General features: G+C 39.1%; 1 long non-coding RNA gene across 1 annotated transcript in view; it reads right to left on the reverse strand.

Annotated features, from left to right (window-relative positions):
- LOC106816636 overlaps positions 1–4,670 on the reverse strand; it is a 10,964-nt gene extending 6,294 nt beyond the window's left edge. Inside the window, exon 1 of the long non-coding RNA XR_001394914.1 lies at positions 4,531–4,670. This is a non-coding gene — a long non-coding RNA (uncharacterized LOC106816636). The remainder of the gene's footprint in view (positions 1–4,530) is intronic.
- Between the last annotated feature and the right edge of the window lie 2,830 nt (positions 4,671–7,500).

Raw genomic sequence — 7,500 nt, forward strand, 5'->3', positions numbered from 1 at the left:
CCACTCACTCACTCACACACTCACTCACTCACTCACTCACTCACTCACCCACTCACTCGCGCACCCACTCACTCACTCACCCACTCACTCACTCACACACTCACTCACTCACTCACTCACTCACTCATCCACTCACTCGCGCACCCACTCACTCACTCGCTCGCTCGCACTCCCCCGCTCGATCGTAACACGCGCGTGCGCACATACGTGATTATATCCATCCGTGTAGCACAATGGCCTCCGCAACCCGGTTATTTCTGTGCATTATTATAAATCATCTAAAGATGAGCTCTATGCCGCATACTTATCCTAATACCATAATGTAGTTATTCTCGTATCGTTGAGATTAGTCACAATATATTTAAAGTAGACCAAATTGTAGTTGGCAAGATTATAGTAGGCAAAATTATAGTAGGCAAATTGCATCCATAGCTGCTTGTCAAGTTACTTTATCTTGTAATGTAGCTACCTAGTGCGAGAGCTAACTATTCTTGAGTCTTTCCAGCTAGCAAAGACACGTCAATGGAAATGATTCATAGGTAATAAATTGAGCAGAGCTAATTGGTAAAAGGTCCCAGTGTCGATCTTTAATTTTACCTATTCTAAATTTATGCTCTAGGAAACTGATGAGCCTACATTCAAACGCGATTAAATAACTTTAATAAGAACTGATAACAGTTGGGGCTATTGTCCATAAATTGTACAGGAACCACGTCAACAATATTATTTCAGTTCAGTGTACATTTGAATCACCCCTAGTGACTTTGGCATAGGTACTGTAAACCGCCAGACTTTCGGTGGGTGATGTAACATATCGCTGACGAATCGATATTTTCAAAACATTTCCTCGAAATGCGTATTTACGGAAATACCTCTCAATCTGTTGTAGTTGACAAGATATATATATATATATATATATATGCATGCATAATCCAGTCCAGTAAGCTCCGGCTAGACGGATGCTAATGTTGTTTAACTCAATAGCTTCATAGGAAATTGAGTTCATATCTGTGAGGGGGGGGGCTCGTACGTGTGCGGCTGTGCACATACGTGTGCTCCTTGTATAAACATATTTGCGTGCGTGCAATTCGTGACGTCATATCGCCGAGCACTTTAATGACATTTTTCCTATATCCTGCGCGCATGGTATATTTATCAAATATAGAAAAATCATATCAGTACACGCCGCCGCAATTCCCGTAGCCTTAGGCTATAGACGAAAAGCTGTACAATTTCATTCTCGGCTTTTACGTATGTTCCCGAACTTCTTCCGGTGTTTGACATATAGCCCGAGTAAAAACACGCTATTATAATTTGTTTACTAATTATCAAAGCGAAAACAGAAAGGTTAGTGGATAAACAGCGTTAGAACGGCGGCTATTCTAATTATGTAACACCATAATTAGCGAGTAGAGTTGACTGTTTGTGATCATGAGCAAATTCATGTCTCATTTCCGGCGTTGTCGTGGTGCACATCATATAGATTCCGTTCTACTCGCCATTTCCGTGAGCGTGATTACGATGACGTAAGTAAACATACGGCGAATCGCAGCATTGCAATCGTTTTAGCGGCAATCTGGTAAAATCTATTCTTTTTACATTAAGAATTCACGCAAATCAGCGTAGAACACTTTCAATGATCTCGTAGCGGCACGCTCACCTTTAGGGACAGAATCTATCTATCTATCTATCTATCTATCTATTGTCTATCTATCATCATCTATCTATCTAGTTAGTGCTATCTATCTACTCTATTCTAATCTATCTATCTAATCTAATCTATTCTATCTATCTATCTATATACTATCTACCATGTCTATCTATTGCTAAATCTATCTATCTAGTCTATCTATCTACTATCCTATTCTATCTACTATCTAACTATCTATGCTATCTAGTCTAGTCTATCTATCTGATCATCTATCTATCTACTAATCTACTATCTAGTCTATCTAAAATCTATCTATCTATCTATCTATCTAATCTACTGTAAGTAATGTAGTACTTATCTATCTATCTATCTATCTATCTATCTATCTGTCTATCGTTAGCTATCTATCTATCTATCTATCTATCTATCTATCCTATCATCTACTAACTATCTATTCTAATGCTATCTACTAGGGTCCATCGGTCTATCTATCTGATCTTACTCTACTATTATCTATCTATCTATCTATCTATCTAATTCTATCTATCTATCCTATCTATCTATCTATCCTCTAATCTGAATTATACTATCTATCTATCTATTTATCTATCTTATCTATCTAACTATCTATTATCTATCACATCTATCTATTTATCTGATCTATCTATCTACTATCTATTACTATTCATCTCATCTTATCTATGCTATCTATCTATCCTATCTATTCATCTATCTATCATCATCATTCACTATTCTATCTATCTATCTATCACTACTATCTATCTATCTATCTATCTATCCACCCATCCATCCATCACTCATTCCTAGTATATCTATTCTTATCCACCTGTGTGTGTGTGTGTGTTGCGCGCGGCGTGTGTGCGCGCGCGGCATTGTGTGTTGTATCTGTCTGTCTTGTCTGTATGTCTGTCGTCATGTCTGTCTATCGTCTGTCTGCCTGTTCTATTTATTTAATGTATGATGTATGTAAATATTATTAGTATTTATGTATGTATGTAGTTTACTGTAAGTATATGTATGTAGTATGTAGAGGTAATGTATTCTATGTATGTAATGTATTTAAATGTATTGTAATCTGTATTTGGTAGTATGTGTGTATGTATTGTATGTTATGTATGTTATTATTAGTCATGTTATGTATGTATTATTATGTAGTTATGGTAATGTATTATGGTATGTAGTATGTAGTATTAATGATATGATATTAATGTCTGTTATTGTATGTATGTATGTATTGTGGTATGTAGTATGTAATGTAGTTAGTATGTATGATGTATGTATGTAATGTAGTATGTATTTATTGTATGTATGTATGTATTTATTATGATTGTATTAATGTATGTAATTATGATCTTTATTATGTATGTAGTATGTATTATGTATGTATGTACGTATTATGTAATTATGATATGTCTTTCGTCTCTGTGTTCTATCCTTTCGTCGTCTATTCACTTACTACTTATATATCATCAATCTCGCTCGACAGTTGTTCTACACAAACACACAGCCCACACACATCACACCCCACACACACACACACACACACACACACATACACACACAAACACACAGACTTATTATTTGACACATACGTTTACTTGATACAGGCGACCACATAAATATTCGGTGCCCTAAAAAATGATATATCTGACGACAGCGTACTTTGGTACGAAAATGGCAAATGCGAAACAACGTACCATTGGGATTTCTACCGTAATCTACACAAATTAACGGATATTTACCACAACTCGGTTTATAACGAAACAGGCTATTCAATTATTTTTGCATGGAGACACATGGGACACATCGGAGACATGGGATTATGACATCCTGGTTTACAAAAATTTAATAATTACCGATTAGTGCAATGACATTTTAGGCTCTAGGATTATGACATTTATAACGCATGAGCAAGGATTTTTCGACAAAGTTGCATACGCCTGACAGTTTAGGAAGTAAAACCGTTCTAGTTCGGTGAGTAAATATGTCATTTTTACATATTGTAGTTTAAAAAAATACTGATTCCGTTTAACGTGTGAGCTGGAGAGGTTACAGACCGTACAGCAACTTTGTTAATCAGAAAACAACCCACTTACCTCAATTTTGCGAGATAGTCCTTTGCGCCAGGTAGAAAACGGGCGCATGCACGCACGCACAAACGCACGCACACACACATACATGCACGCGCACGCGTACACAATCACGCTTTATCCTATAATGTTTCGCTGTTTAATATATTGTGTTATTCTATCTAGTATTGCGTTACTTTGGTTTATCTAACTTTATTTTTCCCATTTACCTGACCTTTTAGTTGACGAAGACCTAGACCTAGACCTAGACCTAGACCTAGACCTAGACCTAGACCTAGACCTAGACCTAGACCTAGACCTAGACCTTTTTAGTTGACATTTACCTAGACTCTTTTAAGTTGACGAAGAATAAGTAATACGATAAACATTTGATCTAATCTAGCATTGTATTGCTAGATTTATTCATCCAATCTCATCTAATATTAACAGGAGTGTCATAATATATTATAACACGCTTATATTATGACACTTTAGATATTGTGTAACCTTATTATAATCTTTTTGTCTTATTAATCTTAAATGTTTTCTTTTATCATGCGCTATCACATGTCATCTTGTGTTCGGCTCACAACACCATGCTTACATAAAGTACAGACGTCAAATTATTCCACCTTGCCTATGGCACGAGGCATTCCGCTGACTCGCAAATGTTTAGAATTATTCCTGGAACCGCATTCGAATCTCTACATCTAGTAGTAGCTGGTCGTCGCTGTTTGACGGACGAACCGCACGCGAAAATAAACAGCGAGTAGATCACACAGCACCTACCTTTACAGAAGAATGGAGGTACGAGGTCTTTTCTGTTAACTTCACGGAGTGGCTGCCTTGTGTCGACGACTTTATACGAGATGCGACGCGAGTCTTATATTTGCACTGAGGCGAAGCGTTGCTCTGAGCGGTGTCGTGCGTGTGTGTGTCGTGAGAGCGTGTGCGCGCAGACCGGCATATACAGACACCACCGCCTCTCACAAGCGCTTCTTCTGCGCCTGTACCGACGCCAACACACCGATGTAGGCGCGGGGAACGGTTGCCAAATGAAGACGCATGCATCTAACTCGCAAGGAAGCTATTAGCCGCTGAGGTTCCGGTAGGATTGTTGATCGGGTGTCGAGGTAGATGCTTCAGAGACCCCGCACTGTGCTAATACATTTTCAATTAGAGTAGGCGCGATGGCGTCACACGCGCGCGCGTATGCCTCCCCCCTACGGCGAGAGCGAGTTCGATGAATCGAGTGTTCCCGCACAACAACACCCACATTGTCGTCGTCACTGTTATGTTTATTATATTCAATTATTTGTCAACGTCTCGCCAACGCACGAGCGGCACCGCGTCGAATTCGTCTGAACGGCGACTGAAACAGCTACTCATTGCGCTCTCTAGGCAAGATCCGATATATTGAAATGGCGCCGAATGCGTCATTGCGATTTACGTTTTGTAATCGCACAAATAGAAATGATATAATAATTTACGCGCGCCGTCACTGTTCGACTGCGTTGTCTGTGTACGTAACGAGATCATTAATGTTGTCCGCCGGGCTGCATTCAATATGTAATATGTATGAAATATATATGTATGAAATATATACAGAAAACACATGTATGAAATATAATATGTATGAAACATATATATATATAGAAAATAAATGTTTGAAATATATATAGAGAAAACATATGTGGGAAATATATATAGAGAAAACATATGTATGAAATATATATAAAAAATAATATATATATATATATATATATATATATAAATAGAAAAAAATAAAATAAAAATAAAATAAGTTGTCAGTGGGTTTCCCGTACGGTTGCCTTCTCAGTTGAGCTGCTACGCTAAACGTACTCATGATCAGCTACGAATAAACCCTAATCTCGCATTCCACTGTTACGAGTTATAGATCAGGGGGCCTTGTTGTCAGAAACAAAATTAGTCTTACCATTAACTTCCACTCGTAAACCGTTGACAGAAACTTCGTAAAGTTACGAGAACGAAAAATTCCCGGAAATTTTCTCCTAACATTACGAGAGCCCAGACCCGTTCATAACTTTAATATTAAGATGAAAATAATACAGTTATACAATAAAAAATTACAATTATAGTGATATTCTATTTTATATTAATGAGTAAAATGTGTGATCGTTGATAAATTGAAGCAATTGCTGGCGTGATTAAAACGATGGGAAGTCACTCGTATATTGGCAAGTTTGTTAAGCAGGGGAATGAAGAGCGCGTTTGTTCTACGCCGCGTGTTCCACCAGTTTCCTTTCCAACTGCTTAAATTGACTACGTCACGAATTTTCTATGGTGTATAATTGTGTAAAACATTTGTTGCCATTTTTTTACGTTAAAAGTAAGTAATAAATGTATCTTTAAATTCTTACCTGATAATATTGTTTCTCAACTAGTTAAAAATTAAAAATACCTGGCCGATTTGATATTATGATGATCACGACATTAAATGCTTGCTATGGGCTATGTATGAGTCACAAATTTTTATTTGCATTGAACGGAATAGTAAAATAGAAGATATAATGCAGCAATTTAACCATAAAAAGTGAACGGAATTACTTTTTTTTCTGACATAATATTTTTACTTTTACTATTTACGTGTATAATAATACTATAATACGTACTTATGTCGGTTAGATCTGCCTTGTCTGTAGGCCCACATTTTTTATTTGCTGCTAGTTACCTGATCGCGGATTCCACCATGTGCAGCTAACGAGATTAATAGCGTTAACTATATACAGACTGTGGAAACACGGTGTGTGTCGGTTTGTTAAGGTAAATATAGGTAAGCTATGGTAGGTATTATAGGTAATAGGGCACAGTCACATGCCATTAAATCCGCTCACGCGCACGCACACTCCCACCGTCTCACCCACGTACACATTCAAACACGCACCCGCGCTCACGCGCACGCACACTCCCACCCTCGCACCCACGTACACATTCAAACACACACCCGCGCTCACGCGCACGCACACTCCCACCTCGCACCCACGTAACAACATTCAAAACACATGCACACCCGCGCTCGACGCTCGCACATCCATTCCCATCCTCGCCCGGAGTGGGAACTCAATTCAAACACACAGCGCGCGCACGCGCCAAGCATACCCTGTCTTTACCAACGTCCGTATTCAACACACCTGCCACTCTGCACAATACACACCTCGCTCACACGCATTAACTTCCCACCCATCGCATCACGCACACCATCTAACACACAACGCGTCGCCGACGCGCAACGCTGCTTCTACCAGCCGCTCCACCGTCTCACAACGTCCATATTCAAACACACCTGCCTCATCACACCCCCCCCCACCACATCACACACACATTCACCGCTGCGCTCACGACACCAACGGTGTTTTCGGTGAGTGACTCTTCACATCACACAATTTCACACACCATCACGATCATCACCGTGCGTCTCACACACATCACACACACACACACACACACCACACACAGCACATCACATCACAGCACACACATTCACATCACACATCACACCAGTGGGTTTCACCCCCCCCACACTACATACTCTACCATCACACGGCACAGCGCGCACACACACACACACACAGTCATCACACACATGCATGCACACACATCACAGCATCACACACCACCTAACACACACGCAGCCACACACAGCATTCAATCACACCACTAACACACACACACACACATATATAGTATATATAGATATATAATATATATAATAAACAC

Source organism: Priapulus caudatus, unplaced genomic scaffold (genome assembly GCF_000485595.1).
Source record: "Priapulus caudatus unplaced genomic scaffold, Priapulus_caudatus-5.0.1 Scaffold1439, whole genome shotgun sequence".
Classification (NCBI taxonomy): Eukaryota; Metazoa; Priapulida; class Priapulimorpha; order Priapulimorphida; family Priapulidae; genus Priapulus; species Priapulus caudatus.